The sequence below is a fragment of the Dipteris shenzhenensis genome, chromosome 5 (assembly GCF_047967505.1).
Source record: "Dipteris shenzhenensis isolate YYH24624 ecotype China chromosome 5, Dip_SZ_1.0, whole genome shotgun sequence".
Classification (NCBI taxonomy): Eukaryota; Viridiplantae; Streptophyta; class Polypodiopsida; order Gleicheniales; family Dipteridaceae; genus Dipteris; species Dipteris shenzhenensis.
The window spans coordinates 13,269,792-13,283,007 of NC_141600.1; the positions used below are offsets into that span (position 1 = coordinate 13,269,792).

General features: G+C 43.8%; 1 protein-coding gene across 1 annotated transcript in view; it reads right to left on the reverse strand.

Annotated features, from left to right (window-relative positions):
* MGP1 (MALE GAMETOPHYTE DEFECTIVE 1) overlaps positions 1-13,216 on the reverse strand; it is a 75,683-nt gene that overhangs the window by 18,586 nt on the left and 43,881 nt on the right. The window lies entirely within an intron of this gene.

The window sequence follows — 13,216 nt, forward strand, 5'->3', positions numbered from 1 at the left end:
ATAGAATTTGAATCCTCGTTTATCTTCATTAACATCTGTAATGGAGGAATTTCTACTTCCAAGGGTAATAGAGCTTCTTTCCCGTAAACAAGATGAAATGGTGAAAACTGGGTGCCTTCTTAGAGACCGAGACGCACGGCAAACCTTGACGGGCGCCAACGTCCCATCACCGGCTATGTACCAGCCAGGGCGACATGACATACAGAGGATTCCGCTCCGCTCCAGTCCTTTTCTTTTCTTTTCTTTTCATTGTTACATCCATATGTATTTGATTATGTATGATCAGACTTAGGGTTCAGCACGGGTGATGATGCTCGTTTCAGTAGCTCCACCCTTGCTGTGATTTGTATCAGGTTTTCTTTCAGTCTCATAGACCCATTGGTCTTCCGAAGACTCTAATAAAATTTCTATCTTTCTTTCTTTCTTTCTCTCTCACTACAAACACACTAGGGCCCAAGACAAACGTCGGGCTGGACCCCCCCGAAGGTTTTTATTTATGAAGAGAGAATCTGTTACAAGAGCTCACCGTAGAGCTGTCTGATACACATTTCAAACGTGAATTTATTTTACAAGAGCTTCAAGCTCATTTCAAAATGGCAACATGCCACTTGTCAAAAAACTAGACTAAATCCTATTACATGCCTCTAAGGGCAATTTATGGAATCTCGTAGCACTTGGTCACGTAGGTGGCCTTTAAAATGCTTGCTATGCTCCAAATTGCTTGGGTCTTTAGCCCCTCATAGTACCTGTAACAATTAATTAACGCGCACCACCATGGCACCCATTAATTGTTAGCACTTTGCATGCAAATAATAAAATGTCGACTAATCCTAGTCACACATGGGCGTCCCTACTAAACAAACGTGTGAACAAACACAGAACACAATTCTTGGTCGATCGAAGTCAACCCTCTTGGTCGTAATTAAGGGGCTTTGACCAATGGTCGTGACGCCTTAATTATGGCCAAGTCTCTCCAACCGAGGCTACCGAAGTTGGCACAACTTGGTTAACTGTGGTTAACCCTCTTGACGCATGTCAAGTCTCGTTGACCGAAGTCAACACTCTCTGACCGTAGTCATCTCTGTGGTTCTCTAGTTAACCGTAGTTAACCCTCTTGGTCGTAAACCAAGTCTCCCCAACCGAAGTCGGGCTTACTTGACCAGAGTCAAATATCTTTGACCGTAGTCAATTCTTTGACCATTAAAAGAACTCTTTGATCATAATTAACACATATGAAAACTCTATAATTATGATCACATAAATGGTCAACTGTACTTTAACTTAGGATATTTACATTGTGGTGACAATATCCTTTGGCAGCTAGTCGTGCCTTATACCGATCAATACACCCATATGGATTTCTTTTCACTTTGAAAACCCATTTGGTACCAATGGCATGTTTTCTTAGTGGTAAATCCACAACATTTTTTCTCAATGGACTGGAATTCATTGTGCATGGCATTCATCCAATGCACATTATTATTGGCTTCTTCATAAGTATCAGGTTCTTCCTCATCAAGAAGAGACCTGCATAAGCTGATTCAATAGAAAGCGCCCCCCTTCGTGCCTTACTGCACTACGAGTCCTGCGAGGCAAAGGTGCCTCAAGTCTACTCTCCCTAAGAGTTTGTAGCAGCCAGTTTGGAACTGTTTTGGCTACATGTATCTCTTGAATCTCTTGCCTGAAAACATCATCCACTGCCTGTGGAGGAACAAAATCAGCAGGTGGCTGAATTGGGGCATGAGGCTGCTGTAAATGCTGATTTTCAGCACGAGTATCAGCTGGGGAACCAAAGGAAATGGGAAGGAACCCCTCAAAAACATCATCTGAAGAAGCTGAAATAGTGAATTGAGCATGTATATGGGCTGAATTCTCTGAAAAGATTACATCTCTACTCACGAAAATCTTGCGTGTGGCAGGATTGTAGAGACGATGATTGTAGAGACGATAGCCTTTGCTTTGTGCACTAACGCAACAAAAATACACTTCAGTGCCTTATCTGACAACTTATGTCGAAACCCACAGGCACGTGGGAATATGCAACACATCCAATGACACGAAAATGATCCACTAAAGGCTTTCTCCCATGCCAAGCCTCGTAGGGAGTGATTGTTTTCAAAGCCTTTGTGGGAGCCCGATTCAAAACATAATTAACACACATGAGCCCTTCGAGCCATGAGGCAACTTCTTGCTAGTGAGCATGCATCTATCCATCTCCATGAGATTCTATTTTTCCGCTCAGCTTTGCCATTTTGCTGAGGGGTAAGCCGCACTGTAAGCTGATGTGTGATGCATTTCTCCGTAAAAAATGCCTCAAATTCATGAGACATGTACTCCCCCCCTCTGTCAGTGCGAAGTGTCTGCACCTTGAGTCCTGTTTCATTTTCAACCTTGTCCACAAAGTGTTTGAAATGCATAAACACATCTGATTTTTTCTTCACCTTTTTTCTTCAAGCCATAGACCCAAGGGTAATTTGTGTAGTCATCTACAAATGTGACATAATACAGATAACCACCCAAGGCAGGTGTCCTCCAGGGACCACAGACATCACTATGTATGAGCTGTAATTTCCAAACAGCTCGTATTGCACCATCCTTTTTTAAGGGAAATCTATGCATCTTACCGAGGATGCACCTTTCACAAGTATGAGGAGGAGGTGACTCCAAAGGAGGCAATGCATCAACCATAGCATGCTTCTGAAGTGTCATCAAGCTGCCATAGCTCATGTGTCCATATCTAGCATGCCATAACTCCGCATTCTGCATGGCAGCAGTGGGAGTGGTTGCTGCAAGTGCAAGATCGGATATTTTCTCATAAACATCAAGGTGAAGACCCTGATACAAAGTGACAGACAACATCAAAGCATAATCATTTTCTGTGTCTCGGACTGCACACTTGTCATCTTCAAAGCTGACCTCAAACCCTCCTCGATTGAGCGAGGACACTAAAAGTAAATTCTTCTTGATACCAGGCACATAAAGAACATCAAAAATTCTAAAATATGTGCCATCCGTGCAAGTAAGTACAACCTCACCAACTCCACAAACTGAATAAGAAGAATTATTTGCACAAGTCGCCCTCTTTCCAGCGGGTGGTGCATGCAGAGCTTGGATGCACCACTATCAAAATACCATGTGTCCAATGTCTCATTGACACTGAAAGTGCATGCATCCTTCGAAGAAACATAGCTGCAAGTCAAGAAAGCATATGAGTCATCCTCAAAAGTGGTTGTAGTATCTGGACCAGCCACTTGAAAATCTGAAATGCAAGACAAAAAGGCATAATCCTCTTCCACAAAGTTGGCTGTAACATCAGCTCCTTCATGTGCACAAGGGGCTGATGCATCTGAGATAGCCATACCAGGATCCTTTTTCTTTTCCTTTGCTATTCTCTTCTTGCATTCACCAATGTAGTGACCCGGCTTCTTGCAGTAGTGACAAATACCCTTCTTCTTTGGCTTCTCTACATCACCTTTAGCCTTGTGAAAGGGCTGTCCGGAATCAACTTTATGCTGATGTGTAAGCTGATTTGCATGTTGCTTTTGCCGCCCTTTCCCTTTGGACCTGAATTTTGAAAGCATGGCATGCTCACCAGCCCGTGTGGCCATGTTCTTCCTAGTTTGCTCCTCCTATAACAAGAGTCCTACCAACTCGTGAAAAGAGAGAGGATTGCCACCCCCCCTCAACAACAAATTCAGCGAGGTATGAAAATCGAGATACGACTCAAGAGAGAATTCAGAGTGGTGGTAATCATCTCTGAATCAGGAATGATCTCATCTATATTCAGCAATTGTTCCCTCAAATACTGAAGCTTAGTGAGGTTATCATGCATTCAGTCACCCTCATCCATATGATTGTGAGATAGCTCTCTCTTCAAGAAAGAGACCCGGGCATCATTTTTGGTTGCAAACATGCTCTCCAAAACATCCCAAGCTGCCTTCTAGGTCTTACATGACCGAATGTGCGGAATGTAAACCTTTTGACTGAAAGGGAGATAGCTGAAAGTGCTAGTGCATCACGTGAATCCCACCTTTTCTGTTTCTTTGTAGAAGCCACGGCTGCAGCTGTTGCTGAAGGTACGAAACGAAGAGAGAGAGAGAGTGCACGTACAAGACGAATCGATTCAGAGTAGTCACGTCAAATCTTAGATAAGATGAAGAAACACAAGTACAAAGTACTTGTACCTAGACCTAGGACTAAGTGTCCTAGGTGTCACATAGGACTAAGTGTCCTATGTGGCCTAGAAGGCACTAACACTACAAGTGCCTACACTTATGCCTACAAGGCACGTACCATGGCATATAGGGCATCACTAGAACCACCAGAAGATGGCCTACAAACCCCCCTCCATGGGATGGGCTGAAGTACTCTGGAAACGTCTCAGAATACCTGGTAGTTTCTGGTCATGGTGGCACATGTTCATCCAAAAGGATATAGCCACCTATGAATGTACACGGAATGTCAGATCATGTAACAAAGGGAACCAAGTGTAAAGCTTGTCGGAAGACTTCGAACTTGGGACGAGGAAGTACCTTTGTAAACATATCTGCGATGTTGTCCTCTATGGGAAGATAGGACAACTCTATGTCTCCTGCTGACAACCGCTCCCGAACATAATGATAGTGAACTTCAATATGCTTGGTACGCGCATGAAACACTGGGTTACGCGCAATGGCCAAAGCACTCTGGCTGTCAGTGTAGACAATACTGGAGGATGTCTGGCAAATACCAAGATCTGTAAGTAACTGTCGAAGCCAAACACACTCTACTGTAGCGGTGAAAGCTGCCCTGTACTCAGCCTCACAACTAGACGTGGCAACTGTCGGTTGCTTCTTGCTGAGCCAAGAAATACATGAATTACCAAGCAAAAAACAATTGCCAGTATGTGACACTCTGGTGTCGGAACATCCTGCCCAGTCACTATCCGTGTAAGCATGCATAGTAAGTGAACCCTGATCACCATAGAAGAGGGCTAAATCCTGAGTGCCTCTGAGATATCTGAAGACTCTCTTCACTGCCTGCCAATGCTGTGAACTGGGCATGTGCATGAATCTGTTGAGCTGAGATACTGCATACTATAAGTCAGGTCTGGTGTGACATAAATAAATAAGGCATCCAACAGCCTGCTGATAAAGAGTGATATCACATGGTGGGCTCCTATCATGAGCTGAGAATTTGAAGCCAGGGTCCACTGGAGTAGAGATTGGCTTGCAATCCTCAAACTGAAAACGATCAAGGAGCTGTCCAATATACTTGGACTGAGACATCATGATACCCCCCTCAACATGAGCAAAATGAATGCCCAAATAATAATGGAGCCGTCCCATGTCTGACATTTCAAAAATCTGCTGCAAATCAGCCTTGAAAGCTGCAATTTGCTGAGTATCTGGGCCCGTGAGAAGCATATCATCCACATATAAAATCAGCACTAAAAAATCAGGTCCACTCCCACGGACATAAAGAGTGGGTTCTGTGGGACTATTCTGAAAATTAAGGGATAGTAAGTGTGCATGAATTTTGGCATGCCATGCCCTGGGTGCCTGCTTCAAACCATAAAGGGCTTTTCTAAGCCGGCATACCTTATTTTCAGAATTAACAACCTCAAAGCCAGGAGGTTGTGTGACATAGACTTCTTCCTGCAGATCCCCATGAAGAAAAGCGGTCTTGATCTCAAGTTGGTGCACTTGCCAATGATGATGGGCTGCAATGGCAATGACACATCGAATGGTAGTAATCCTGAATGTGGGAGCAAATGTCTCCTAAAAGTCAATGCCTTGTTGTTGGGCATACCCTTTTGCAACAAGACGGGCTTTCTATCGATCTATGCTGCCATCAGATTTCCTTTTTAATTTGTAGACCCACCGCGTTCCAATGGCATGCTTGCCAGGTGGGAGATCTACTAATTCCCATGTGTCATTTTTGGCAATAGATTGTAACTCACCTTTCATTGCATCCATCCACTCTTTGCTGTCAAAAGCATCTTTATGGCACAAAGGCTCTTCATTGCAAGCTGTAGCAAGGAGTGCAAACTCAAGAAAGTGACCATGCTGTCTATTCCCTGATCTTGTCCGGGCAGCAAAAGGCTGATCTTGTTTGCTGTCCCTCAATGTATCCAGAAGCCATCTGGGAACTTGCCTTTGCTGTCTATTGACAGCTCTTTCTTCAATGACTGCATCATGAGTAATGGGATCATTTTGTGCCGGAAGAGTAACCTGCAAATCAGCATGAGGCTGTGGCTGATTATTGCTTAGTGGATGCTGCTCAAAATCCTCTTCTGATGATGGCAGAGGTAACCAAGATTCAAACGCATCAAACATGTCAATATCTGGCTTTGCTTTGCAGTCCACAAGAGGAGAAGCTGAATGTTCAGCAAAGATCACATCTCTACTGACAATAATCTTCCCAGTATTTGGTTGATATAACCGATACCCTCTGCTCTCCTGAATGTAACCAATGAATATGCATTTGATTGCCTTGTCATCAAGCTTATGTCTCCGCTGAGATGGTACATGAATATATGCAAGAGACCCAAAAACTTTCATGTGTGAAAGTGAAGGCTTCCTGCCTTTCCATGCTTCATAAGGTGTGATAGTCTTTAATGCCCGTGTAGGTGATCTATTCAGCACATAGTTGGCACACATTACTGCATCAAGCCAAAATTTATTGGGCAAAGACTTGGCCTTAAGCATGCATCTGGCCATCTCCATTGTGGACCTGTTTTTCCTTTCAGAAACAGGATTCTGCTGAGGAGTGTAAAGAGTAGTGCATGAGTGAATAATGCCCCGTGAGGATAGAAATGGATCAAACTCCTTTGACATATACTCACCCCCCCTATCTGTGTTGAGGGTGACAAGCTTGCATCCTGATTCATTTTCAACCATATTCAGCCATCTCTGAAAGCATAAGAAAACTTCAGATTTGGCCTTTAAAGGATATACCCAGCAATACCTTGTGAAATCATCAATGAGAGTCATGAAATACTTGTATCCTCCAATGGCATTTGTCCTCATTGGGCCACAGACATCACTGTGTACTAGCTGCAATTTCCTTTCTGAGAGTTTTGGACAATTCTTTTGAAAAGGAAATCGATGCATCTTACCCAAAAGACAACCCTCACACACATGTTTGGAAACTGTGTGAGTCTGAGGTACATCATTTGCCATCTGCTGTGAATGTAGCTTTGCAAGAGCTCTATAATTGAGATGGCCCATTCTCTCATGCCAAAGATGAGTTTCAGCAAGCTGTGAATCTGAAATAGCCAATGCTTCAATAGAAAGTGCAGCTGAATGATAATCAAGGTGATAGAGCCCTTTCTGCAAAGTGCCAGTGAGAACTATGGCATTGTCATCACGAAGATCATATACTAGGCATATGTAGCCATCAAAAATTACTCTGAAACCTGAAGTAGCAATTGCTGAAATTGAAATCAAGTTGACTTCAATGCCAGGCACAAAAAGAACATTTGTTAGAGTGACAGGATGGCTGGAAGTGGATGTGAGCTGCACATCTCCAACTCCTTTTACAGCATATGAAGCATTATTAGCACATGTAACAGTCCCCCCTTGAGGTGCATCAGCTAGAGAATGAAACAACTGTTTGCAAGATGTGACATGCTTGGAAGCACCACTATCAAAGTACCAGGACTGAGCATCATTAGCAATAAAGAGTGGATCAGCTTTGAAGGGATCAAATGAGCAATGGACAGCCCATGCCCAATCATCCTGAAGAGCATGTGCATGTGAAGCATCTGCTGGCTCATGGGATTCAATGGCATGTGAGGCATTAACTGTCAATCCTGCTTTCTTTTTCTCCGAAGCAATGCGCTTCCTGCATTCTGAAATGTCATGTCCAGGCTTGCGACAATAGTTGCATCTTTTTTTCTTTCCCTTATCTGCTGTATTTTTAGATGCATGGGAGGAATTCCAGCTGCTATGCGTAGAGGAATTGCAGCTGCTGTGCGCAGATTTTGGCTTGCCCATAGGCTTGGAAGCCTTGCCTCTTCTTGTCTGCTATGAAGCAAATGCATGATCAGGAATAATGGCTTGTCTGTTAGCTCTACTTTGCTCTTCCTGCAAAAGCAAAGTAACTAGCTGGTCAAAAGAATAGTGGTCTGGATTACCCATGGCCACTAATCGAAGGGTTGTAGCAAACCCTTGATATGTATCTAGCAGTCCATTCAATGTGGTACTGACAAGCTGTGAATTTGGCTCCACCTCATCAATGTTGACAAGCTGTTCCATGAGGTCCTTGACCTTTGTCAAATATGCATCCATTGACTCACCTTCATTCATATTCACTTCCTATAATTGCCTTCTCAAAGATGCAACACGAGCTTCATTGCGTATCTGATAGAGAGAAGCCAATTTATCCGAAGCATCCTTTGCTGTCTTGCAAGACCGGATGTGTGGAATAATGATTCTCTTGCATGATAAAGCAATGCATGAATGTGCATTTGCATCTCTTGCATCCCATCTTGACTGTTCTTGAGTTGGAAGAGCAGCAGCAGGAGTGCTAGAGGAAGAGGCATCAAGAGGAGTACCCCCTGCAGAAGAACCAGCAGTAGAAACAACCACTGAAGCATTGGCTGGCCTCAGATCAGCCCCAGAAACTCTATTCCACAAATGCTTTGCAACAAGAATATGTTTCATGAGATAAGACCACATCGGATAGTTGGTGCCATCCAACTTATCATCTTCACGAAGAACTCCAAATAAATATTGATTGTTCCCAGCCATAGCAATTGTGATACCCTGTAAAAGACCTGAAAACCCAAAAGCCTCAAGGCTATCACTGCAAAAAGCTGTCTGTCCCAAAAATGACAGCAAACATCTGCAAATTTCTGACCCAAATCAAAGGCAGATCTGACCCGAATGTGACTGTGACAGGCAATGTTCACTGCAAAAACAGCAAATTTAGCAAAAGCCCCAAATTTATTGAGGGCAAATAGGCCAAAAAGAGGGCAAATGTAGAAAAGCCCCAAATTTTGCTGAAATTTTTGCAAATGTGACCCAATGTATGCAAATCTGACTCAATGTCCTGCAAATGTAACTTAATGTCCTGCAATCTGACCCAATGTACTGCAATCTGACCCAATGTACTGCAATCTAAACAAGAAATTGCAGAGCAAATCCCAAAACTCCAATATTCTTGCAAGAAATTGCAATCAAAGGAGGTGTAAAGAACTGAAAACCCCAAATTTTCCAATGTCCTGTAGATCAGCAAAAGCCCCAAATTTCAGCCGGTGGCTGTACATAAGTACGATGGCCGTACGGTGTACGGTGGCTGTATGGCTGATTTGTACGGTGATATCACTGTAGGTACGACCTACGTACGGTACGGTGTACGGAATAGCGCGATGTACGGATGGAGTACGACGCAGTGTACGGTGCACGTACGGAATAACTCGATGTACGGATGAAGTACGCGCGCAGTGTGCGATACACGTACAGAAGAGCGCGATGTACAGATGAAGTATGCGCGCAGTGTACGATACGCGTACGGCGATGCAGGTACAACGATGCACTTCTGCTCACGTACGGACTGTACAGCGCAGATCATGTAGGCACAGAAGGGAATACACCTTTGTAAGAGGTTGTGGAAGCTGGACGCCTAAATCTTGGACAACAGCTGAAGAGCCTCGAACAAGCTGGGAATGTGTCAACCAGCAGGGCAGAAAACTCCCAATGAACAATGGAGGACTCGGGGGCTGAGGAGAGCTGGAAGACTAGAGCAATACCTGCTCTGATACCACTGAAGGTACGAAACGAAGAGAGAGAGAGAGAGTGCAAGAACAAGACGAGTCGATTCAGAGTAGTCACGTCAAATCTTAGATAAGATGAAGAAACACAAGTACAAAGTACTTGTACCTAGACCTAGGACTAAGTGTCCTAGGTGTCACATAGGACTAAGTGTCCTATGTGGCCTAGAAGGCACTAACACTATAAGTGCCTACACTTATGCCTACAAGGCACGTACCATGGCATATAGGGCATCACTAGAACCACCAGAAGATGGCCTACAGCTGCTGCACCTACCACTTGTCCTGCACCTTGTCCTCTACCCCTTCCTCCACCTTGTTGAGGAAACCACATTCTCTAGACGTGGCTCATCCCCATTTGGCATAGTCCCATAAGTGTTTGCCAACTAGGATATTGCAAACCATAAAACTCCATAGGGAGTAGTTGGTACCATCCAACTTATCCTCCTATGTGAGGACACCAAAAACCTCATTGGGATTGTTTTGAGCCATATCTGTCTAGATAAAACAAAAAAAGCAACAAATCTGACAAGTGAAATCCCTTCCTGGGATCAAAGATGCACAACCGAAGTCTGCAAAAAAATCTGCCCAAAATGACAGCTTGCTGCCACAGCCTATCAAAGGCTTAAAATGCACCAGAATGCTCTGCAAATGCCCAAAATCTGCAAAATCTGTCTGCAATGTGACTCAATCTGAGTCCAAAATTGCTTGCAACCCTCCCAAATTGTCTGTCCACTGCCAAATTGCATCCAAAATACAAAAGCCCCAAATTTTTGCAAGAAATTGCAACTGAAAGAGGGCAAATTGACTAAAAGCCCCAAATGTTGCCAAAATTGCACTTTGCCTGCAAAAGCCCCAAATTTGTCTGCAAAATTGGAATGCAAGACCAAAAGCCCCAATTTTTGGACAAATCTGCAATCTGGTTGCAATGTCTGTCCAAGAATGCACAAAAGCACTCCAAAATTGCAATGTGCCTGCAAAGGACTCAGAAGCCCCAATTTCTCTGCAAAAAGAAACACCTACAAATAAAAGCACCTGCAAAACGATCGAAGCAGCATGGAGCTGTACGTGCGTAGGTGCAATACGGACGCAGTACTTGTATGGACGCAAGTACGACAAAACAATTGTACGGATACCTATACCGAACTGCTGTCTGATGCGTCGCCCGTAGACCTGCACGAAAATCTGTACGATGTACGGATAGGCAGCAGACGTGTATGGAACGACGCAATACGAAATGACAAGCGTGGGCTGTACTACGGACGAATGGCGAGCACGTTGTACGGGCAAAACATGTTGGACGGAAAGCTTGCACAGGGTGTACGGACAGAAAGCAACAAGGGATAAGCAGAAGCAGAGGCAGGTCCGAGAGGTGCTGCTCTGATACCAAATGTGAGAAAGGAGCAGACAAGCAGGAAGCAGAAGAGCTGAAGAGAAAAAAGTAGAGTGTGCAATAGATAAGATAGATACAAGAGTGGAGGTGGTTTTGTATGTGACAAAACCACACTAACCCACTAGCTGTGGTTAGGGGGGAAAACCTCTAGTGAGGGAAAAGCGCCCCTAACTCACTTATGGATTAAATTGGTCACTGCCTAGAATATGTCAATAATTCTAACAGAAGTCCTAGAGAAATGGATATGAGGTATAATGAACCCCTTAACGGACAAGGCAATAAGAAGCATCTCTAGCATCCAATCTCCTCTGATCCTAAGTAGGTGCAACAGGTGCAGTTGGTTGTTCTGAAACTTGTTGCCTACCACATGGACTACCTCCTTAGTTAGGTGTAGCAGGAGCAATATTGCATCTACCTCATCACCTGTGACCAAGTCCCAAAGACTCTTTGCCATAAAACTCCACAAGGAATAATTGGTGCCATCCAATTTACGCCTATGGGCCAAAACCTCCAACACATCTCCCAAATTCTGATTTTATTCTGAGACATCTACACAAGTAAACTGCCATAAAAAAGAAACGTACTGTGAATGGTATTGCACTAACAAAATCAAACTAACCCAGTCAATGCTTGGCTACACAATACACAAAACCTCTGTTAATTATAACTGTACCAGCAATAAACCTCAGACAGATGTACAGCAACACACCTCGAAAAAAGTCCCAAAAATGACTGAGAATGCCAAATACACAAATGCACTTTGAGAAATCTTGACAGCCCAGGCAGAAATAGTGTTTCTACAACCTATGTCAGGGCTGGAACATGGAAATACAGAAATCTACAAGCACAAGAGGAACCAGACGAGGCAAAACTGAACTGGTCAAGTTGTCCAAGCTGGAAAAGTGAACAGTCCTGATTTTGATCTCCAAACTGAAGCAAATATTCAAAAATAGAGGCGATTTGACAGAAATCGAAGGCAGCAGCTCCAAAACCTCCAAAAAAATCAGTAGACCAGTTACAGAACCAGCTTGAAAACCAGTCAAAAACCACCAAAACAAGGTGCACCCAGGTACAAGAGGTCGTACTTCACACTAACAGGCCCAAAAACACGTCACACAATACAGTAGCACTTCTAGGAGTGCGACCATGCCTGTAGGACAGGCAGTTGATGGCAAAACCTAAAACTAGGTCTCAAAACCCTGTAGCAGCTGGAAATTTCATAAAAACGAGTCTGAAAACGCTGTAGCAGCTGGAGAAACTCTAGAAACAGGTCGAAATCGCTGCAAAAGCCTCTGAAAATCAGCTTCACAGGTCTTGAACAGCAACAGCCAGGTTCAAAGCAACTCCAGGAACATGCAGAAGGTGGTGGCCAGTTCAGAAGAGGTGACAGCTGGCTTTTCTGAAGTGACAGCTGGCTGGAAACAGTTTGAACAGCCAACGTCTTGCACAACAAAAATGCTTCAGTGGGAGGAATGGACAGAGACTATGGAGGCTAGAGCAACCTACTATGATACCAAATGATGGAGATGGGAGCCGAGTACACAACATAGAGAGAGCAAAGACCGAGAGTCCATGAATTGAAATTGTAAGAATGAAAGAATGAATGAGTACAAGAGTTGTCAGCATGACCAAACCCTAGGGCAAACCCAACCTAAAATTAGAGCCTTTAAAAACCCTAGAACAAGAGTGAATGAGTACAAGGGTTATCAAATGACCAAACTCTAGGGCAACCCAAACTAAAAATTAGAGCCCACGCCTAAACTCAACCACGAATTGTGGTTAGGGGAAAAACGTTAAATAAGGAAAAATTGCAGTCGCTACAGTTAGTCAAGTACCCCAGCTCTTACGCTGATCTCTTTGTCGATCAAAAGGTTTGTCATCCACACGTTAGGTCTTGCAGGACCTCTTTGCGTGCATGACATGTCTTACATACCATGTGTCAAGCAAAGAATGAGACAAGGGTTTCATTTCTCAAGAAGGAATTTGAGAATCTGAATATGCAAAAGGGTGACAGTATGTCAGAGCATCTGACTAAGGTCCACGATCTGAGAGAGCAGCGCATGAAT